The 24,532-nt window shown below is 42.5% G+C and overlaps 1 protein-coding gene across 5 annotated transcripts in view; it reads left to right on the plus strand.

Annotated features, from left to right (window-relative positions):
* LOC132825531 (inactive rhomboid protein 1-like) overlaps positions 1-24,532 on the plus strand; it is a 366,299-nt gene that overhangs the window by 239,586 nt on the left and 102,181 nt on the right. The window lies entirely within an intron of this gene.

Consider the following 24,532-nt stretch of genomic DNA (forward strand, 5'->3'; position numbering starts at 1 on the left):
TCTACCTGAAGGCTGCATAATGTGGTTTATTTTAATGTTGTTTACTTCAGTCACTGCATTTAATGCTGAGTCTAGTTTCTTGTGGCTATTTTTACATGTTTATTACAGAAAAGAGGTCTTATTGGCAAAAGCAGTAAAACTGGCAGCAGCAAGACCATATACAACAACTGGCCGCGCTGTCAGAATACAGCAGACTCCTAAAATGAGGCTTTCACTATCTGCGGGCGGCATGGTGGCACAGTGGTTAGCACTGCTGCCTCACAGCGCCAGAGACCCGGGTTCAATTCCCGACTCAGGTGACTGACTGACTGTGTGGAGTTTGCATGTCCTCCCCGTGTCTGCGTGGGTTTCCTCTGGGTGCTCCGGTTTCCTCCCACAGTCCAAAGATGTGCGGGTCAGGTGAATTGGCCATGCTAAATTGCCCATAGTGTGAGGTAAGGGGTAAAATGTAGGGGTATGGGTGGGTTGCGCTTCGGCGGGTCGGTGTGGACTTGTTGGGCCGAAGGGCCTATTTCCACACTGTAAGTAATCTAATCTAATCTTTGGTGCTAATGTATCTCGGTGTAATTTTTATTCAGTACAAAGGGTTCTGCTTTCAAATACTCTGAACAGCAGATGAAGATAAAGTTGCCTTAGTTGCCCTAGGCTGCTGTTTCATTAGAGAAATGACTGGTCGTGGTTTGAACTGAGGGTCACCATATCTGGGGAGGGGGGGAGAGGTTGAGGAGAAGGATCCTTCCCAGTAACCCCAGCTGGTGCAAAAATTAAACCCTCGCTATTGATATCACTGTACCAGCCATCCAGTCAACCGAGCTAACTGACACCCTGCTCTGAACAGGAGTATAATACCTAGCTGTACTCATCTGTCAAATTACTGATGACACGGATTGCTTTGCTGTAATGTTATTAGTCAATATCGCTCAAAATTTAATCTCTTGCACAATCCAAAAATATTTCAGAAAGGAGAAATAAGGTACGGTTAATTTTCCCCGTGCCTTTGTGAAAATGGATAAAGTTAAAGTCTGACTATTTGAAATGGGGCACTGCGTTCCATGGATCATATAAGCGCTATACAGCATGGTATTAACGTTACTGTGCAGTAACATGACGCTTTTCCAGCTGATTAACAAAATAAACAAATCTTCCAGGCCACTGTGCAGTGGTGAATGGGACCAAACCTTTAAGCACTGATAAAATGTACCTGTAAAGTGTCCACATCGATTGTGTTGAAAAGGAAGAATTACTCTGGTCCTCCTGTTTGAGAGGGTGTTAGCCAACTGCCTAATATTCTTGTTTCAATGACTTATTGAAAGTGATAAAAATAGACTTATCAATTTGTGAATCCTATTGTCTAGCACCTATAATCGACTAAAATACTTGTTAAAAATTACTGATTTAAGATGACCACGGCAATCACCTGATTATAGGTTAACCAAGTTCATGAGACCATTAATAAACAAAATCCAGCATGAATTGTACTTAACAATTCACGAGAATGACTAACGTCACCTCCTATTTTGTTAGATTTGATTAATTATTATCACGTGTACTGAGGTACAGTGAGAAGTGATGTCATCACTTACTGGTTTCACTGTCATGTGTACTGCGGTATCATGAAGAGCTTGGTTTACGAGCAGTACAGGCACATCTTGGTAAGCAAGGATGTACAGATCAAAAAGTTTTCGAGCTACACAGGGGTTACATTACACAGGGCATGTGCTAGGCTAGATCAGTGTTAGCAAGATCAGCATTATTCAAGAGAATCTATTCATCAGTCTAACAAAGGCCAGAAAGGAGCTGTTCTTGAACCTGTTGGTGCATGTGTTCGAGCTTCTGTATCTTCTATCTGATGGAAGAGGTTGTAGAAGAGCATTACTGGGGTGTGATGGGTCTTTGATGATGTTGGCAGCCTTTCTATGGCAGCGACACATGCTAATGGAGTCCATGGATGGAAGGTTGGCTCCCATGATGGTCTGGGCTGTGCACACCTTCCTCTGCAGTTTCTTACTTTCCTGAGCAGAGCAGTTGCCACACCAGGCCATTATGCACTTGGATGTTATGCTCTCAATGATGCATCTGTAGAAGTTGGTGAGGGTCCTTATGGACATGTCAAATTCCCTGAGGCACTGAGGAGGAAGAAATGTGTCGTCTTGATTATCGCATCTACATGGGAGGTCGAGTTATTGTCGCTGTGAGGAACTTGAAGCTCTCCACCTCTGTTCCATTGATATCGAATGGGTCTGTTTTCTTTTCATCTTCTGAAGTCAATGATCAGTTCTTAGCTTTGCTGACGTTGAGAGTGAGTTTTGTTTGTCTTTCTTGAAGTTTTACACATTAGAATAAAGGATCACATATCAAGATGAAAGGCTACTTTTGATAATCCAACTTGGGCGGGGGGAAAAGCAACACAATGAAGCCGGACAAAGAAATGCACCAGAAAAGTATATTCCAAGGGCAACTTTTAAACAGGCCTTATATTGTGACATCTACAAGATTAACTGAGCAGCAAGAACAAGGAGATGGATTAATAACACCAGACTGAAAGGCTTTTTCTTGTTTTAGTCCATTCATCAAGAATTCAGATCTACAGGGGTGGCTCAGTGACTCAGTGGTTAACACTGCTGCCTCGCAGCACCAGGGACTCTGGTTCGATTCCCGCCTCGGGCAACTGTGCAAACTCCACACAGACATTTTCCCCGTGTCTGCGTGGGTTTCCTCCCTCAGTCCGAAGATGTGCAGGGGTCGTGAATTGGCCATGCTAAATTGCCCACAGTGTTCAGGGACATGTAGATTTGGTGCGTTAGTCAAGGGTAAATGTGGAGTAACCAGGTAGGGGAATATGTCTGGGTGGGTTACTCTTCGGGGGTTGGTGTGGTCTGGTTGGGCCTAGTGGCGTGTTTCCATATTGTACAGATCCTATGATACAAATTTCACTTTTATTGAGGATACACCACATCAATTAAATAACCACAGTCTCTTCAGTGTTTCCAAGGAATTTTTTAAAAACTGTGTTTCCTTGATAGTTTTATAATAGATATCCACCCAGTATTTAAAACTTTATAGTAGTGTTTATGTGAATGGTTCTTTTTCCAGGGATCAGTATGTCAGAAAATTCCTCTTTCACTCAGAACTTTGCAGTTTTTCTTAATGTTATCTAGTGAGCTGCATTTTAATTGAAATACTTTGTGAGGATAAGAAAGGTACATGTCTGGTTTATTTTAAGCATGGAGGCTGTTGAATTTTTGATGCATACATGTGTAAAATTAAAAGGGTTAATCTGTGCTCAGCGTGAATTGAAATCTTAGAATTGCAGCTCCACTGCACAACTTGGAGGGAATGAAGTATTGGAGGTACTCAACTATTTCTCAGGAATGTTACGTTTCAGAGGTATCAGCCCATTGTGCACCATCATATCTCTCCTGAGCATTATGCCCGTGGCAATCTTTTGCCTTTTCCTAATTACACTACATATTGTTTCAATTTAAATAACCAACCACCACCCTGTGAATTCCTCCTCCAAATTTCAGACAGTGTTCTCCACTAGAACCATTACGTTTTGTGAAATGGTCATGTTATAAAGATAGATTAATCTAGACTTCCAGTGAATGTTGCATTGTGATCCCCAGCCATACCACTGTAAAGTGGCAAATAAAAATATCTACCACAACTTAGGGTTCCACGTTTGCTGCTTTTGCAGTGTCCCGTACAAGTTCAACAGCACTTCCTTGCCCTTGGATTCTATATCCTTATTAATAAAGCTGAGGACACTGTATGCTTTCGAATCATAGAATCTCAATGATGTGAAAGAAGGCTATTCGGTCCATCGATTCCACAGTGACCCTCTGAAGTGCAACCCACCCCCTGCCTTTCCCTGTAACCCTGCATTTCCCATAGCTAATCTGCCACGCCCACTCAGCTTTGGACTGCGGGAGGAATCCTGACCACCTGGAGGAAACCCACTCAGACACAGGGAGAATGTGCAAACTCCACACACAGTTACTGAATGGTGGAATTGAACCCAGGTCACTGGCGTCGTGAGGCAGCGGTGCTAACCACTGAGCCGCCGTGTCACCATCTTACCGCTGTCTCCATCTTTAGTAGCTGAAGATCATCCATTGACAATTACTGTCTTTTTCTTATCCTAAAGCCAGTTTTGTCTCCATGTTGTCACTGCCCCTTTTATTTCCTTGACCTTTCACCTTCCTTGCAATTCTGTTGTGTGGCATTGCACTGGGTGGCTTCAGGAGATCCATGCACACCACATCAGCAGCATAAGGCTCTTGTTTTACAAAAATGTGAAGTTTATACTAACGTAGCAACGATGCACAAGTTACCTTGATGTGTAGTGATTGTTGTGAGTACAGCCGGGTAGACCTCATAGAATATGGGTTCCCTGATTGGGGCTGTTAACCTGGTCCAATCAGAGAGCCCTGGCTGACAGGTATAAACAGGAGTGACACAAAAAATAAACAGACGTTCTGTTCTGTCTGAAAGCTGGCTACGAGGGAGCTGGATCACTGTCAAGGACTGTTAACTTGTAAATAAAGGGTGACTTGGTGACAGGTTAATGGCCTCCCTAGAGTTATTTCCATCGTCTCTATCATTGATGTCGTCCGAGACACTAAGCTGTTCTCTTCTCTTCCCCCCCCCCCAATAAAAATCCGTATGCTACCATTACAGTAGGAGGTGCTTAAAACACTCCTCAGCATTAACCCTTTCAGACCCTTCAATGACAGTCTGAGAGCATTCTCAGAATTAATATCCCTGGAATGCCCTAATCCTTACCACGTGGCCCAGAAATGTTGCTGACGTTTCAGAAAACCTTTTGGGTAGCAAGTAACATGTGACCAACAGGGTAATTGCCGGTTAGTCACTTGCAAAGAAGATTTATACTGGGTTTGAAGCATTAACTCTGTTTCTCTCTCCCCACAGGTGCTGCCAGACCTGCTGAGTTTTTCCAGCACAATTTTCCTGCTTTTAATTTAGAGCTCCAAAATACTTTACTTTTGGTGGTTGTACATTCAGTAAGTGTTTAGAGCACCCTGCTTGCATTGAGCCAGCTGATGGGAGGGGGCACTGGAGCACGTGTAGGCGAAGTAGTTCAAATAGGAGTCTGAAGTTTGAAGGCCTTCCTCAGCGTCTTGTACTAATGGCATTTGTGCTCAAGACCACACTCCACACACCTCAATGAATCATTGTGTCTGAAGGTGTTGCCGAAAATCGTCCCCAGGGTGTCAATTTTGGCCAATGCCATATGTTGCCTTGATTGATCTCTGCCTGCAGTTTCCTAGTGGACACTAGGTGGCAGCAAAGCATAATGGAGAATGGCAAAAAGTGCAACACCATGCATTGAAGTCACTGTTTAATAACAAAGTAGAAGGAATAGTTGAGGGGATGGGAAAACACCATTAGAGCCATAGAGTTCATCACTTTGAGAATGCAGTGAATGAAATGGTATTGTTTTAGGAGCATCTCCTGTTATGTGACATCTGAATGATGCCTAGGAATAAGTGTAGGTAATGCAATCTAACCTAATGTGTGGAAACAGGCCCTTCGGCCCAGCAAGTCCACAGCGACCCACCGAAGCGCAACCAACCCATACCCCTACACTTACCCCTTCACTTAACACTACGGGCAATTTAGCATGGCCAATTCACCTTACCTGCACATTTTTGGACTGTGGGAGGAAACCGGAGCACCCGGAGGAAACCCACGCAGACACGGGGAGAATGTGCAAACTCCACACAGTCAGTTGCCTGAGGCAGTGTGAGGCAGCAGTACTAACCACTGTGCCACCGTGCAGCCCACAAAGTGAATAAGTGAGGACAATTCATTCACTAACTAGTAATATTTATTTTACAAACTTTCAAGAATCCATTTTCTTTCTTTATCTATTTGTCTTCATTCTCACTGTCATCAGGAGGTAGGGAGCATATTGACAATACCCTAAACATAATCTTTCAGAGTTCCCTGGGTTCAGGAGTTAGCTTGCTTGACTATTTTCTGCCCCTGTTCCTGGCTCATTTTAAAGAGCTATGACTTGAATCCCCAAATCTAATTGGACATCCACTATATTTAACATTTTGTCGTCTTAAATAACAAATTGATCAATCCTTTTTGGATCAGAAATTTGTTCATGTCACTCTGCTCTTTCAGATATAGGAAACCAGGGAATTGCTGATCACTTCCCTTCACATTTCTAGTGGGGAAATTGTTCAGCCAATCAGGATGAGCCACCACGGACTCAGGAAGGGGAAGTGACCAAAACTCAGTTTTTTGAAGAGGTGACAAAGGTGGTGGATGGAGGTAGCTTGTTTACAATGGACTATGGGAAGGTTTTTGATCAAGTTCCTCATTAGAGATTATTCGCTAAGATGGAAGACTGTGGAATTGAGGGCAGATTGCTGATGTGGATTGGAAATTGGTTAGGTGGCAGGAACTGTGACTGGTGGTGTACCCCACCAGTCTGTGTTGGGGCCTCAATTATTCACACACATTCATCAGCGACTTGGGTAAAAAGTCAAATATCCAAATTTGCTGATGACAAAACATTGGGCAGCTTTGTACACAAGATTACAACGGGATATTAATAGATTAGGCAAATGGGCAAAGCTGTGGGCAGATGGATTTTAATGTAAGCAAATGTGAGGTTCTCTGTTTCACACCAAAAAGGATTGATCAAGGTATTTCAAAAAAGGCATGAAGATCAGTACAGTGAATGTCAGTAAAATTTGGAGGTTCGGCTGCACAGCTTTTCAAAATGCCACCATCAGATGCAGAAAAAAGCGACAAAGGCTAATGGAATGCCGGCCTTATTCTAAAGGGCTGGAGCATAAGAATACAGACGTTATTCTGCAGTTATACAAAAGCCTAGTTAGTCCCCTCTTAGAGTACAGTGAGCAGATCTGCACACCGTACTTAGGAAGGATGATTTGGCTTTGGAGGGAGTTCGACACTGATTTGCAAGAATGAGGGACTTCAGGGGTAAGTTATGAGGAGAGATGAGACCCCTCTATTCAGTAGATCATGGTTGATCTGATTACTGTACTTTCCCACCTACCTCCCACAACCTTTCACCCCTTTATCAAGATGCGGTTTGCCTCTGCCTTAAAATGTCAAAGACTCCCCTTTCTCCACTATTTGAGAAAGAGGATTTGTGACTTAAACAGGTCGCTTCTTATTTTTAAACATAACCCCCTGTTTGAAACGTCAGAAGAGGAAACCTCTTGGGTGTTGCTCCTTGTTTTAGATTAGATTAGATTCCCTACAGTATGGAAACAGGTCCTTCGGCCCAACAAGTCCATACCGACCCTCCAAAGAGCACCCCACCTGGACGCATTCATCTAGCCTATATCTACCCCTGATTAATGCATCTATCACTGTGGGGCAACTTAGCATTGCCAATCCACCTGACCTGCACGTACTTGGATTGTGGGTGGAAACCAGAACACCCGGAAGAAACCTACGCAGACATTCACCTGAGGCTGGCTTCGAACCCGGGTCCCTGGCACTGAGACAGCAATGCTAACCACTGAGCTACCGTACCACCCTTGCTAAGGACTGGCCCAGATATTTCAATGGCCAGAGTGTTGTAGGAGCAGCAGAGGTTGGAGTTGTACACGGGGACGCTGCAGAATCCCTGACACGGGAATCATCTGGGAAATCTATTCTCCAAGCAGTGCCCCAGGGGTCAGAACCCTCCAAACGAAATCTGTTTAAGATTGGAGAGCTCGCAGGTTTTGACTCCCTTTTTCAGTGAGTTGCTTCTTGGTTTCTTAGACCATCTACTGTAGATGTTCTTCAGGGTATGTTTTTCAAATTGGCCTGTTCGGAGATCTTACTGTGCCTGGAGCAGCTGAGACTTGAATGCAACCCCCCCGGCTAACCTGACGCCTATTTCTCTTGCTGATGGGCAGCACTCTGAAACCCTGTGATTTCAAATAAACCTGGTGTCGCGTGACTTCTGTCTCCTGGTTAAGAGATAAGGATATTACCATTTTGCCACAAGACGCTAGTTCTACACAGGAGTGTCCTGGGCGCAACCATCTTCGGTTGCTTCATCAATGATCTTCCAACCATCACATGGTCAGAAGTGGGGATGCTTGCTGATGATTGACAGTGTTCAGCAGCATTCACAATTCCTCCGATATTGAAGCAGTCTGGTTTTGTGAAAGGTAAGTCGTGCCTCACAACTCTTATTGAGTTCTTTGAGAACGTGACCAAACAGGTAGATGAGAGTAAACTGGTTGATGTGGTCTATATGGATTTCGGCAAGGCATTCGATAAGGTTCCCCACAGCAGGCTATTGTACAAAATGCGGAAGAATGGGATTGTGGGAGATATAGCAGATTGATTCAGTAATTGGCTTGCTGAAAGAAGACAGAGGGTGGTGGGAAATGTTCATCCGGGAGTCCAGTTACCAGTGGTGTACCGCAAGGGTCAGTGTTGGGTTCACTGCTGTTCGTCATTTTTTATAAACGGCTTGGATGAAGGCGTAGAAGGGTGGGTTAGTAAATTTGCAGACGACACTAAGGTCAGTGGAGTTGTGGATTGTGACGAAGGATGTTGTAGGTTACAGAGAGACATAGATAAGCTGCAGAGCTGGGCTGAGAGGTGGCAAATGGAGTTTAATGCGGACAAGTGTGAGGTAACTCACTTTGGTCAGAGTAACCGGAATGCAAAGTACTGGGCTAATGGTAAGATCCTTGGTAGTGTAGATGAGCAGAGATCTCGGTGTCCAGGTACACAGATCCTTGAAAGTTGCCACCCAGTTTGACAGGGTTGTTAAGAAGGTATACAGTATTTTAGCTTTTATTAATAGAGGGATCGAGTTCCGGAACCATGAGGTTATGCTACAGCTGTACAAAACTCTAGTGCGGCCACACTTGGAGTATTGTGTACAGTTCTGGTGGCCGCGTTATAAGAAGGATGTGTAAGCTTTGGAAAGGGTGCAGAGGAGATTTACTAGGATGTTGCCTGGTATGGAGGAAAGGTCTTATGAGGAAAGGCTGAGGGACTTGAGGCTGTTTTCATTAGAGAGAAGGTTGAGAGGTGACTTAATAGAGAAATGTAAGATAATCAGAGGGTCAGATAGGGTGGACAGGGAGAGCCTTTTTCCAAGTATGGTGATGGCGAGCACGAGGGGGCATAGCTTTAAATTGAGGGGTGATAGATATAGGACAGATGTCAGAGGTAGTTTCTTTATTCAGAGAGTAGTAAGGGTATGGAGTGCTCTGCCTGCAATGGTAGTAGATTCGCCAACTTTAAGTACATTTAAGTTGTCATTGTCCAAGCATATGGACGTACATGGAATAGTGTAGGTTAGATGGGCTTCAGATTAGTATGACAGGGCGGCACAACATCGAGGGCCGAAGGGCCTGTACTGCGCTGTAATGTTCTACGTTCAATTTGATAAAGGAGCAGTGCTGTGAAAGCTAGTGCTTCTGAATACACCTGTTCGACTATAACCTGGGGTTGCGTGATTTTTAACCTCGGTAAATGTGGAAATGTGAAAGAAAATTTAAAGACTTGGCATTTCTAAAATATGATTAGATTAGATTCCCTACAGTGTGGAAACAGGCCCTTCAGCCCAACAAGTCCGCACCGACCCGCCGAAGAGTAACCCACCTAGAACTATTTCCCTCTGATTAATGCACCTAACACTATGGGCAATTTAGCATGGCAATTCACCCTAAACTGCACATCTCTGGACTGTGGGAAGAAACCGGAGCACCCGGAAGAAACCCCCACGGACACGGGGAGAATGTGCAAAACTCCACACAGACAGTCGCCTGAGGCTGGAATCGAACCTGAGTCCCTGGTGCTGTGAGGCAGCAGTGCTAACCACTGTGCCACCATGTCGCCCCAATCTTTTGGGTCATCACATGTTGAGGTTACACAGGATGTTGGTAAGGCTGCTTCTGGAGCACAGTGTCCAGTTCTGGCCACTCTGTTATAGGAAGGATACTAAGCTGGAGTGGGCTCAGAAGAGATTTATCAGAATGTTGCTGGGAATGGGCGGTTTGAATTATAAGGAGAGGCTGGAAGGGCTGGGACCTTTTTTTTTCTACTGGAGATTGAAGAGAGAACTGATAGAGCTTTCTAAAATCATAAGAGTTATGGATAAGGTGAATGGCAGGGGTCTTTTCTCTAGGGTGGGGGATTTCAAGCTGGGGGACATATTTTTAAGGTGAGAGGAGAAAGATTTTAAATGGAAATCAGGGGCAGTTTTTTTTTAACACTGAGTGTGATTCATGTGAGGAATGAATTTTCAGAGGGATTGGTGGCTGTGGGTACAGTGAGTTTTGAGAAGATTTGTAGCTCATGTTGAGGTTCTGGATGTAGGTTTGCTCACTGAGCTGGAAGGTTAATTTCCAGACGTTTCATCACCATACTAGGTAGCATCTTCAGTGGGCCTCCAGACGAAGTGAACTGAAGATAATACCTAGTAGGGTGACAAAACATCTGGAAATGAACCTTACAGCTCAGTGAGCAAACCTGCATCCAGGATGTGGGGACAGTTATAATGTTTAAAAGACATTTGGGTAAGTTCATGAATGAGAAATGTTTGGAGAGATATGGACCAAGCACAGGCAGTTGGGCCTATTTAGTTTGGGATTATGATTGGCATGGACTGATTGAGCGATACAGCACAGAACCAAACACTTTGGCCCAATGTCCTAAATTATAGTATAGACAATAAAGTACTTCAATATTGCAGTCACTGTTGTAATGCAGGAAATGTTGCTGTCGGTTTAATCACAACAGGCTCACACAAAAATATTCTGCAGGCTAGGAACCTGATTGGGAATTTCCCTTGAGGGATAACTGTTTGTCAGGATAGTGCTCCTTTTTCAAACTTGGCTACGGGGCCTTCTGCATCCACCTGAGAGGACAAGTATGGTCAGAAACAATACTGAGCCTTTGACTGTACAGCGTTCCCTCAATACTGTATTGGAACGTCAGTTTGGATCTGTTTGATTTAAACTTAGAAAATCAGACAGAAACGCACATGCGAGTCATTAAGAAGAATTTATGGTATTTCAGGGTCTCAATACAGATCCTCGTGGAATGCAACCCCTCACGTCCTGCCATTTAAAGTATCTCTCCATTATTCCATTTGGTCTATTGCTACCTAGTCACTTTCTGATCCAGGTTAATAATATGTATCCATGAGTTTAATAACCAGTCTATTATAAGACACTTGGCAAAATGCCTCTGAAAGGTCTGTAAATAACATCATTGAATTGCCTCCTCCATTACTTTAACCATGTCTTCAAACAAAAAAAAATCAGTCAGATTTGTCAGCCATCATCTACACTCCAATTCCATGCTGATTTCTCAGATCAGTTGAAAGTTTTCAATGTGTTCAGTCATCTTTGTTTTAATTGTAGACACCAACGATTTCCCAACAACTGGTCTGCCATTCCCCGGCTTCCTCTTTCCCTTTAATTGGGAAGCGATGTACACAAATGTACAATGTAAAGGGATAGATATTCAATCCAGACAACTTTGGAAAATTATAATTAAGGATGTCTTAAGATTTGAAATAAATATTGTGGTCAAGCTCTCAACTACCACCTTGAAAACATTGCTGAAACCATGTGGATGTGGAGATTTGTTGCTCTTTAGAGTATCACTTTGTTTACATTATGTTTGTGGAGTACTCAACTCTGAGCATTTGTTTCACTTGATTTCTGACGCGCTGAATTCTTCCACTATTGTGTACACTAATGCAAAGGAATTATTCAGGATTTCCTGCATTTCCTTATATTAACAATACCGCTGGTAAATGTTATTGAGCAGCCCATATCATTCCTTACCAATCTGCTTTACTTAATGTGCTGGTAAAAATATTGTGTTGGCTTTGCAATTGATTTTGTACTTTTTTAAAAGCCTCTTTTATCATGTCTCTCATTTGGTGTCCCTTTTGTGGCTATTTATATTTTTCCCATTCACCCGGATTTGTTTCTTTTTGGATGTTTTTCTATGATTTTTCGTTGCGTTTTGCCTCTTGCCAGTTTAGGTGCCAAGGTCCCTTTTGGTAAGTAAATCTCTTGCCCATAAGGATCTAAACTGGTTCTGTGACATATTTAAACACTTGCTGATCGCCTGCTATAACCCAATCTCAAACTGTCGCACTTTAGTGGAGGCAGTTTCTGACTCATTCTGTTGAAGCCAACTTTATCTCATCTTGGGCTCTTAGTTTAGTAGTTTCACATTTCATGGGAGATCATAGAACCCGTACAGTATGGAAACAGGTATCCCACCCAGACTCATTCCCCATTACTCTACATTACATTTCCCCGACTAATGCACCTAACCTACACAACCCTGAACACTATATGGGCAATTTAGCATGGCCAATTCACCATGGGAGGAACCCATGCAGACACTGCGAGAATGTGCAAACTCCACACAGACAGTCACCCGAGCCTGGAATTGAACCTGGGATCCTGGCCCTGTGAAGCAGCAGTGCTAACCACTCAGCCACGGTGCTCCTTTTCAAGTATTGTTATTCTTGATTTGTATTAAGATCATTATTCGGTCAGATGTTAGATTATTACCTCACTCTGTTTCAAATCTCAAAACTGCATCTATTATGGCTATCCCAAACTTGCTCAAATCCACTATCCTTCTCACATTTTGAGCCATTTTTAAAGCAGTCCTATTTACAGAGCACTTTTTACATAATTGAATGTTCTGAGGTGCTTCACAGAAACAATATGTGACGCTGAGCCTCACTTGCTTCCTCCACAACCAACATGATGAAAACCTGACTCTCAGACTCTTGCTGTTGAGTTATGGTGACCTCTCCCCTCAGCACAATGAATCTGTAAGAATACCTCAGCAGCCTAATCTTTGATTCATTTTGTGGTTTTAATGTTTGGACTAAAACATTCCAGGGTATGTCATGCAGTGCAGAGTTTGTGATCATTCATTTGCATGTTGACAGTCACCACATTCAGTTTAATCAGGCTTTACATTCTTTTGCTGGTCTCTTGCTATTCTCTATGCTTTTTTAATAAACTGTTGCACCATTTTATGGTATTAGGTGGAAACAAATAGTACAGGAGTGCAAGAAAAGCACAAAAGTTAGTTCATTTTTGAGGTAAAGAGCTGTTACCAGATAACAACACTTACCTCAATATGGAGGTCCAAACTCTACTGAAGTTAAATCACGGGTCTTATGTTAATAACTGTAGCGAACTGCCTCACCGGCTGTTAGCTATTCCCCCTGTGAGACGTCAGCCCAGTTGGAACAGTACTGTTCCTAGTGCCATAGTTCTGCTGCCATCCAGTCATAGAGATGTACAGCACAGAAACAGACTCTTCGGTCCAACCCGTCCATGCCGACCAGATATCCCAACCCAATCTCGTCCCACCTGCCAGCACCTGGCCCACATCCCTCCAAACCCTTCCTATTCACACCTGGGCTCTAGAGGAGTGTCTTTTTTTAAGTAGACTTAAAATTTTAAGGACCACTGATTAGGCTGCACAGGGAACCACAGGGTGCAGAGCATTGCACCATGATGATTAGATCTCTAAAACCAGTATTCAATGACTCATTAGTGTATTCAAAGGGTCTAGCTCCTGTTAAAAGTGGTAGTACTCATTCTCCAGTCTCAGTGAGTACCTGTTTCTCTTGCTTGACCATTTCTGCACTAATGAGGGTTTGCATTTTCAGTGCAGACGGGCAGCTAGATTTTCAAGTGTTCTGGGTTTTGTTTTAGGAACTTTTGTGTTTCAGGATTTTGAAGTTGGAACTATAGGTGGATGGAAGATTGATTGCAGTAATCACCACCACTATCAGACAAGGCCAGCAAATGAAGGGCCCTCCTGATACTCCAGACCACCATGAATCAGACTGCCCAGCTAGCCCATGACAGCAGAAGTTGGGTTGCACCCGAAACATAGCAAGCAGACTTCCAGAGTAGTTTATGAGCTTCAGACCAGCTTGGATTCATAACGTCTGCAACTTTAGAATACAACCTTGTGAGAAACAACTCAGGTGCTGACTGCTAATTGCCAAAGAAATGCAGTACATCAAATTAGAAAAGTAGAAAATGGACAGAATATCATCAGTTCTGAAATAGCATGGCTCCATATTTTAACGCAGGTTTCATATGAGGAAACAATTTTTTTCCTCTGCCCGGTAAATTCAAGTTTCCAGCTTTCGAAACCGTATTATTAAAGCTCGGCCTAAAAAGAAGCTAATGAAGTTGAACTAACACGAAGCATGTTAGATTTATCATTGTAGAAAAATGTATTTTTTTTTCTAAATTCCCTTTTGGGACATAGGTATCATTGACTGGGGCCAGCTTTTGTTGCGTGTCCTAATTGCACTTGTAAGTGGTGGTGAGCTGCTGCCTTGAACTGCTGCAGTCAGTTTACTGTAGGTAGACCCACAATACCATCCGGAAGAGAATTCCAGAAATTTGACCAAACGGCAGCGAAGGAACGATGCTGTGTTTCCAAGTCAGGATGCTGAGTGGCTTGGAGGGGATCTTGCAAGTGGCGATGTTCTGCTGCATTTGTCCTTCTAGATGAAAACAGTGATGGACTTGAAAGTTGCTGCCTCAGGATATTCGATGAATTTCTGCAGAGCATCTTGTAGATGGTATGCACTGCTGCTACCTAGCTTGGTTTAAAAAAAATCACACAGGTTGTGTCACTGGATTCGAACTATTAACTCTGATGCTGCCTGGCCTGAGTTTCTCCAGCAATTTCAGTTTTCATGACAAAGCTGGTACGCTGCATTTATTTCCAACATTGGAAATCACACAACACGAGGTTACAGTCCAACAGGTTTATTTGGAAGCACTAACCTTCAGAGCGCTACTCCTTCATCAAGAGGTTGCTCCAAAAGTTGGTGCTTCCAAATAAACCTGTCGGACTGTAACCTAGTGTTGTGTGATTTCCAATGTTGGAAATATAAGCAGCGTACCAGCTTTGTCACGAAAGCAGAAACTGCTGGAGAAACTCAGGCAGCATCAGAGTTAATAGTTTGAATCCAGTGACATACAACCCTCCCCTTTCAGGTGATTGAGTGTGATTTCTGCATGCAGTCACCGCGAATCCTGCTGTTCACTAGCTGCTTGCATCTGTGAAGCAGTTAAAGTTAGCTTTTCCCTCCTCTCGAAGAGAAGATGCCTTGCAGCTGGAGCTGGGAACCATTCGGTCAGTGAAGCTGACTTGACGCTGCAGAATGTCTCCACTTGGGAGAATGGGTTGCACTGCCAATCCTGGGGGAGCTGGTGAAAAGGAAGAGAGATGGCCTGTATCCAGAGGTACCAGACTGCTTTCTAGAGATGTCATCAGTGGGAGCAGATAGCCATGGAGGTTAATGCTCGTCCCCAGAGCTAGGATGTAGTGACTTGGCATGAATGGTTAAGGTCAGTGAATACTGCTACAGTCCGTGTGTTGTAGGTTGACACGCAATGCCCTTAGGAAAGGCATTCCAGGATTTTGACCCAGTGATGGTGAAGGAAAGATTATACATTTCCAAGTCAGGATAGTGAGTGGCTTGGAGGGGAAATTGAGGGAGTGGTGTTGCCCTGTTTCTGGAGCCTTTTTCCTTTGAGATGGAAGCAGCTGTAGGTTCGGAAGGTGCTGTCTGAGGATCTTTGGAATTTCTGCAGTGCATCTTGTAGATGGAGCACAAGCTTTGTAGAGTCAGGAAATGAGGTATTTGCCGCACTACTCCTAACCTCCTGACCGTCTCATGTAGCCACAGTATTTATACGGCTGGTCCAGTTCAGTTTCTGGTCATTGGTAACTCGCAGTGTTGACATTAAAGATCTGGAGTAAACTGATGGACCTTCCCAGTCTGATTAAACAGCCCTTTATATATATTCTCTGCATCATGGCCAGGAGTGAGAGAGGCCCAATTGTACTAATATGATGGAAATATGGAAAGATGGTCCAATTTTATAACTGGAAAGGATATTCTTCATTATCAGGGTTTATGAATGTACATACTTCTAAGCTTATTAAGCTCTCTTGTTCACCAAACTAATAATTTTAGATATTTTTCTCTTATCAGTATACAAATTACATTAGAGGAAAGAGACTATTTTATCAAGCCTGCTATGTAGTCAGTGCCTCTGCAAAATGTTCTGTGGTTGCCCAGTTATAAGGATACCAATTTGGACATAACCCCTACATTTGAACTGTTATAATAAAGATTCATTGCATAGCCTCTGCTATAACTCTTTGTTCGCTTGACTCAAACAAAATTGCAATTCGGTCATCCTCTGTTTATAAGTTTGATTTTATTCCTTCCTTATCATTTCCACCAGTTTTCTCTTAAAAGTTATGCATGTGTGGGCTGTTTGCTGGAGTATAATTCCACAAGCAGCATTCATGGAGGGCTAGGTTATCCAGAACCCATTGTGATTCTTTTGAGGGGGTGCCTACACTATTCTGACAGAGGTTCACCACTACATGGATTCGGTCCTGAATCGATCGATCTTCCATCAATTTTTAAAGTGACCAAAATTTCAATGACTCTGTAACATCAGTCACAGTTGCGCTAGATAGGTTTTTGATGAACAAGCGAGTCTAGGTTCACAGAGTGCAAACAGGGGGAAGTGCAGCCAAGTACATGACCTGAAATTGTATTGAATAGTGACTATCAAAGGGCCTTTTGCAGCTTCTAAGGTCTGTGTCAATCATTTGTTTGGGTTTTTTTAATCCATTTTATCCAAGTTATTAATACATTTAAAATAATTAGCCATTCCTTGAATAATATGCAGATTCCATGTGTGTTTCAACCATGTCATACAATCTTTTATTTGAGATTATTTCATAATTTAATTGTGCCCTTCTTTAAAACAGTGACTTCCAGGTGCCTCTGTCCTGTGCTGGGAAGAACTTGCTTCTGCCCCAGTTTCCTTTTCTGAACAGAACAAATCCAACAGAATTAGTCCTGTACGTTCGCAAAATTAAAACTGCCTCCTTTTTTTTTCACCGTGGCTGATTGGTGGGACGTGTTGAAATGTGGACCTACAATGATGCTGTGGCCACCCCACGGCTGGAGAGACACCACAATGTCTGCACTTCGATATATGCCTCTGCTCGGAAAGCACCCATTCCAGTCGTGCAACATTCTATGGAGAAATATTTGGCTCTTTTAAGGGTTAAGTAATCCCTTGTGAGCTGCAATATACTCCAAAGTGTTTCAGGCTATGACTTAGAAATGGTCAGAATGTGGAGGGAAACACATTTTGTTAACACGCTCCAAGGAATGATCAATTGAGGAGGACATAATAAAATGGCCTTACATTTAGAGTGGGAGGTGAGGCAGCTGTGGGAATCTGATACCTCTGCTCACTCCTTGATTTTACTTCGAACCCGTCCCTCGAAATCATTTGTCAATACGATTCTAGACTTTCTCAGATTACATTTTTAAAAAGCTTAAATATTGTTTCCCCTGTAAGACCACAGTATAATATACTTGTGTTTTATTCTTTTGAGCTAAGAATCATTGTACATTAATCGGGGCCTGATTTTCTGAATGTCAGTGATTTGGTTTTGAGTGAGTTAAAATCTCAACCACAGTGTGTGCCTGGGGACTTCCCAAAGAGCTTCAGATTCAATCCGTCATCTTTTGAAATTTTGTCGTAAATCTACCTAGCAAGAGTCCTGAGTCACTTTTCACAATGAGCACTTAGTTTCCTAGACTTTCGAAAGCGTTGACTGGTAAGTCAAATCGATCAAGGAAGCAGTATGCAAACACTGAATTCCCAAAATAAGTTGGACTCATCCAAGATAAGCAGTTTGTGTAATGCCAGTGTAATGAATAATTCGCTCGTGAACATGCCTGGGCATATCTGTTTGGAACAAATATATAGCAAAGTACAGCTGCTCAGCCACCAAATGGCCGTCTTGGGTGGGTCCATGAGTAAATGTCTCAGACTCCCTCTTTTCTGCTGCTGGAGAAGGGCTATGAGTTGTTTGATGTGGCTGACTCTATAACCGATTCAAACTGAGCCTCCGATTTCCTTTATGGAGATTCAGCTTCATGTACACAACAGGACTGCCTTTCCTTATATAGTTAAATTCTGCAAGAATATTGGCTAGCTAGTATGAGTACATCCTTGAACAATAGCACTGTGCAATGTCTGAGTTTTCAATGTTTCTGATGGGTGATCGTAATCCAGGATAAACTGGATTCCGAATAGATTATTCATGCAATCACTCTTGACCTCACTTAACTTGTACTGGCAAAAGTAACTACTTAGAAACATACTTTTACTGTCCATTAGCACACTCTTCTTGATTTCAGTCTTCATTTTTGAATCCTTGCCATGTAATTCTGTGGATGTAGTTGCTCTCTGGTACCTTACACAGCTTAATTACAAGTCATGTGATTTTTGGCAGACTATTTGACTTGTAAGGTTTGTTGTAACTGAACTGAATTCTTCCATTTTATCCTGACCGTGTCCAGCAGGTAACTCTGGGTGAAGTTTGGGAGTTCGAACCTGAGACTAGTGAGTCTGTTCGGTAATTGTCAAATGGACTTTGTCATGAGGAAGAAAAGAAATGGGAGCAGGAGTAGTCCATTCAGCCTGCTCCACCATTCGGTGTAAGCATAGCTGATCATCTCCTTCATCTTTTTTTCTTTCTGTATTATCCCGATATCCTGTGATGTTTTGTGATGGTACTGTGCCTTTAAGAGGGATTTGTTTTGTGCTGTTTCTCTTACAGAGAGGTGTTGCCATAGTGATACCAGAATGTATGCCTCAGAAGCCGTAGGTAAACAGCTTTGAGAGTTTTATTTTTAATTAGACAGGCAAAGCAGGACTGGGTGCAGTCAGGCTCACAAACCCAGGGTTTTAGTTTTGTTTTCAGTTGGCATTGGCTGTTGAAGCTGCTAGATACAGCTCTGTCTCTCTGCTTCAACAAAAGGCTCGAGTCCGCTCTCTGCTGCTAGATTGTTTCTTTCGATGTTTCTGTTGTCTGGACTGGAGGAGATAGCAAGTGAGGAAAATCTGTTTTGCCGAATTTGTCTTTGCCAAGTGTGCATTTATGGGATGCTGCTTTATTGGAACTGTTGGTGATCAGTAGTTAAATATTATTTCATTACAGCTAAAGTTATGCTAGTTCTTTTTTTTTGTTTGTATTGTAACTGTTTTGTAAGAATAAAGTGAGTTTTGTTTGAAGCGGACCAATCAAATCACGCCTGGAACACATCGCCTTACCTTTACCTTTAAATAAAATAAAAGGTTTGGGATTACGTTATCCCTTTGATATATTTTAAGGGGGTTGGTCTGGTCTATATCAGTTTTTAATATGGAGAAATCTTTAGATCTCGGTCTTGAACATCGTCCATGACTTAGCTCCCACTGCTGTCTGAGGCAGAGAATTCCTAACGTTCATTAACCTTTGAGTAAAGAAAGTCCTATCGGCCTCTTATTCCCCCCAATTTAAAACATCCCCCACTAGCAGAAACATTCTACCTACAACTCCCACCTCAATCCTGGTAAGAATTTATATGCTTGACACCTCCTCCTTCTAAACTCGAGAGAATATAGGCCTTTCCCCATAAGACAACCCATTTATCCCAGGAATTAGTTTGGCCAACCTTCCTTGCACTACTTGTTTAGCCAGTATATCGTTCTGCAGGTGAGGGGATCAAAGCTACGTACACTACTCCAAGTGCGATCCCGCAAAACCTTAATTGCAATAAGCCATCTTTATTTTAGTACTTAAATCCTCTTTAATAAAGGCCAACATTCCAGTTGCCGCCTAAATTGCTTGCTTTATCTACAAGTTAACTTTGTGATGCATGAACAATGATAGTCAATAAGTGTGGTGCTGGAAAAGCACAGCCGGTCAGGCAGCATCCGAGGAGCAGAAGAGTTGACATTTCGAGCATAAACACTTCAGGGATCAATGACACCCAAGACTGTCTTGGAGGTATTGATTATGGGGAAGGGCAGGAAAACCTCTTCAAACCTTCAAACCTCTCACTATTTGTGAAATACTTTGCATTTCTGGTTTTTTTCCATCATCCTTAAGTGGATGAACTCCCATTTCTTCACAAATCTGCAATTTTTTTGTCTACTTACATAGCCTCTCCAAAGGCCCTTGAAGCATCTTTGCATCCTCCATTGAACTTGCGCTCCCACGTAGCTACATGTCATCAGTAAACTTACAGATATTGTGTTTAATCTGCACATCCTAATTATTGATTTTTAGATTACTAGGTGAAACAAGCACTGATCCTGAAAAACCCCATTTGCCATAGCCTGCCAACATCAAAATGAGCCGTTAACTCTTGCTCTGCATTGTCTCCATTAAGCAATGCACAGTCCATGCCAGTAATTTCTCGACAAACTCATGTGCTTGAATTTTGTTTACGGACTTTCTGTGTCAGACTTGCTAAAAGCTTTCTGAAAGTGCACCCACTGGTTCCCCCTTATCTAATAAGACCATAAGAAACTGGGACAAGTGTAGACCATTCAGCCCCTCGGGCCATTCAATAGGATTGTGGCTGATCCAACATTCCTCACACTCCTTTCCTGCCCTTCCCCATAATCCTTGATCAAGAACCTATCTGTCTATCTATCTTAAGAAGTCTTTATGTTTCCAAGAGATCACCTTTCATTCTTCTGAACTCCAGTGAGTAGAGTCCCAACCTGTTTACTCTTTGTTCATAAGATAATCCCCCTACCAGGGATCATCTTAGTGGACCTTCTCTGAACTGCCTCCAATGAAATGATATCTTTCCCTTAAATAAGGGAACCAAAACTGCTCACATGCGGTCTGACCAACACCTTGTACAGTTGCAATAAGACTTCCCTACTCTTACACTCCAATCCCCTTGAAGTTAGGGCCAACATTCCTTTACCTTCCCTGATTACCTGTTGCACCAATATGCTAGCTTTCTGAGTTCTGTGCACAAATCACTTTGTGTTGTAGCTTTCTGCAATTTTTCACCATTTCAATAATGTTCTTTTGTTCTCACTTCCAAAATGAACAACTTTGCATTTTCCCAAATGATATTCTAATTGTCAGCTAATCTGATCATGACAGTCGCAAAAAAACTCTCACCAAGCTTATTAAACGTGACTTCCTTGTCATAAATCAGAGTTAACTCTGCCCAGTCCTATCATTACTTTCTAAGTGCCCTATAATCACATCCTTTATTAGGTCCTAGCGTGTACTCAATTCTGCAACCTCAACTGTGATTAGTTTACCCAGTACTCAAACCTGGTGAGTTGCTAGTTCACAAAGATAAATATGATGAGCCATCAGTAACTTATAAATTATTGCACCATTACTCACTGTCCATTTTAATTCCCCTTCCCATTCCCTTTCTGACATGATCATCCATGGCTGCCTTGTTTGCGACATCAAACTGTAAAACAACACCTCATCTTCCGCCTGAACGACCCAAGCTCGGAGGATTCAACATTGAGTTCCCAATTGCAAACAACCTCCCTTCCCATTAGCCGACTCCCTTTGGAGCCCTCCCCCCAGTCCCTCTCAGCGACCCTTCCTTCTAGCCACCAACTGGATTCAATCCTCCCATTGACCAACCTGGTTGTACCCTCTACCTTTGTTCACCTATCCCCACCTCCCCGCTCTGCCCACTCCTCCCCTTTGTTTGCAGCACGCCTTATGCCCACCCCCAGTCCTGAAGAAAGGTTACAAATGTTGACTTCTCCACCTCCTGATGCTGCTTGGCTTGCTGTGTTCTTCCAGCCTCCTGACTGTCTAACATTAATCTGCAAAGCTTGCTATTTTCAGTCGTTCAGAACAGTTTTTTTAAAAAGGATGCGTGAAGAGAATGCCACTTGACAAAGGTCGAAAGTTCAGAGTGGCACAGTTCAGTGCCAATCAGATGGGTTCCTGGGGGCATTATCTCTAATTCAGAGGCACTCAATGTTTGAACGTAGCACACAGTATTGGGAAGACATGGGGGAAGGGTATCTGAGAACTATCTTGCTTCAGGCACCCACCCTCCCCACAGCTTCACCTTAACCCCAGAACAAAAGTCAGTCACCAGTTGGGGGTCAGCTACCTAAGTTGGATGGCTGGGTGATACCAAGAGTGTGTGGGTTCAATTCTAACACCATCTGAGGTTATTATAAAGGACACTCATGGTGGGACTCTGGATAGTGGGATCTTGACCCTGGATTCTGGGGGGACGTTTGCCACTGCCCAGATGACCCTGCTGGCTTTCCTGAAAGCCCGCAATGAAGGATTCCCGCTGGCTGTCCAGCCTCATGTGCTCTATTTCATCTCAGTAGCTTTGATCTGTATCAAAAATTATCACACAAGGTTGTTCTGTCATTTGTTTTTCTAAAGATAAACTCCCACTCTGTTGAATGTCCAAATTCAGGAATTATTGAGAGGAAGGCATTATGTGCCAAAAGCATATAATCCACTTGTATAAAAACAAATCATTTTACTTTGCTTTATCCTGTTGGGGTTTGCAAAAACATAGCATCAGGTGCCTCACCATCATTGGCACAATTAATTTAAATTTTTTAAATTTTATAAATTTAAAGACCAAAGACTCCTTGCAAGTTGCTGTTATACAGTGAGAGAAACGAGCAAGAATCAAGGATGTGGATGTGGAAATGACATTTGGATAAGTATACGGAAAGGAAAGGTTTGGAAGGATATGGTAAAAATAATGACTGCAGATGCTGGAAACCAGGTTCTGGATCAGTGGTGCGGGAAGACCACAGCAGTTCAGGCAGCATCCATGGAGCAGCAAAATCGACGTTTCGGGCAAAAGGTTTATTCCTGATGAAGGGCTTTTGCCCGAAACGTCGATTTCTCTGCTTGTTGGATGTTGGAAGGATATGGGCCAGGAGCAGATAGGTGGGACTAGTTGAGTTCAGCATTATGTTCAACATGGACTGGTTGGTCTGAAGGGTCTGTTTCTGTGCTGATGACACTATGTTCTTATCCTCACAATGGAGTTGAAGAAGAAAGCTCGGGGTGTTTAATGAAACTGAATAAAATGTTTCGCAGTCTCATAGCTTCATCACTATGTTGTGGCATCTGTGCTCTCCAATGGAGCAAAATGTCTGATTTTTCTAGGTCTGTGTTCAGTTTTGCTTTGGAAGGAAATGTTAAGATAGGGGCTTGGCATAATTTCCTCTAAAGATATCTATCTCACAGGTTAGCAGCAAAGTACTTTTGATGATTTTTTTTTAAAAGTGATCACATCCCCTTAAGTAAATTGGAAGGATTTTTCTTTAGCAATTCTGTTTAAATTAAAATCTCTTTTTGTCTGCTGCTTTTTTTTGTAAACTATGAAAAGTATATCAATTCCGTTCTTTTGCGTCCAGTTGTTTACCCATGAAGTTGCTGACAGTAATGAAAGGTTGTGGGAGTTTGTGGTGATGTAGGAATTTTCAGATCTAATTCCAATCCTCCTCTGTGAAGGATATTTTAAAATAATCCTTTCTTGTGCTCAGATTTCAAGTATTTAAACATTTTGAAATATTTTGGTACTATTTCTCAACAACACTTTAAGACCAGATCTGTTTTTAATGTGTAATATAGTCCACGAGTGATTTTTACAAATTATTCACAGTGTATATTTTTAACCAGGCAGAGCAGGGTACTGCAGATGCTGGAGATTAGCGTCAAGATTAGAGTGGTGCTGGAAAAGCACAGCAAGTCAGGCAGCATCCGAGGAGCAGGAAAATCGACATTTCAGGCCTTCATCAGGAATGAAACCATTCGATTTTCCTGCTCCTCAGTTGTTGCTGCCTGACCTGCTGTGCTTTTCCAACACCATTCTAATCTTAATTATATTTTTAACCAAACTGCCAACATCCGTCTGACAGTGGTGATCGACTCATTTCAGTGCATTTGATGCCTGCTCATTCTAATTGTGAACGATGACAGTAAACTGCCAATCATCATTAACTGGCACATTCTAAGTGGCAACCCTTCAATCAAAATCCACTTGTCAACTAATAAACACACTTTGTGTTTTAATCAGTATAAACATTGTTTTCCCTTTACTTTGGTATTTCTTGCAAATTAAACTGATGAGCGCAAGACGATGCTTCGACAGTCTTTTTCAGGAATTAATGTACTTGTAACAAAAGTGAAAAGAGCAGCAAGCATATTTTGGAAACACAGAAGATAGAAACTCATCTGAAAGTCAGTTAAACACAGTAGCTGCTTAAGCCTAACCAGCTCATCAGCTGAGGATATGACCACTTTGTAGCTTTAAAATAAAAATCTTGGTCCGAGAAGAAGTATTTTGGATCTCCTTAAGTTTTTATGTTGTCATCAATGTGTTAAATCTGTGCTTTCTATAGTGTTTCTCCTTAAATGTGTCTGTCTTTCCTTCTTTTTGCTTTCTGTCATCTTTTTCCTGTCGCCAGCAGAAGGGTACGATTTGAAAGAATTAACACAGTGCCCATAAAAGGTCACAGAGCTGGTCGGAGGCCAGCGAAAAGGCACCAGTCTTTCTCTGCCAGATCCTTGCTGAGGTACCTGCAATGTTTGTGCTTGATGTGTCCAGCATGTGAGCTACTTCACTGATACA

Source organism: Hemiscyllium ocellatum, chromosome 20 (assembly GCF_020745735.1).
Source record: "Hemiscyllium ocellatum isolate sHemOce1 chromosome 20, sHemOce1.pat.X.cur, whole genome shotgun sequence".
NCBI lineage: Eukaryota > Metazoa > Chordata > Chondrichthyes > Orectolobiformes > Hemiscylliidae > Hemiscyllium > Hemiscyllium ocellatum.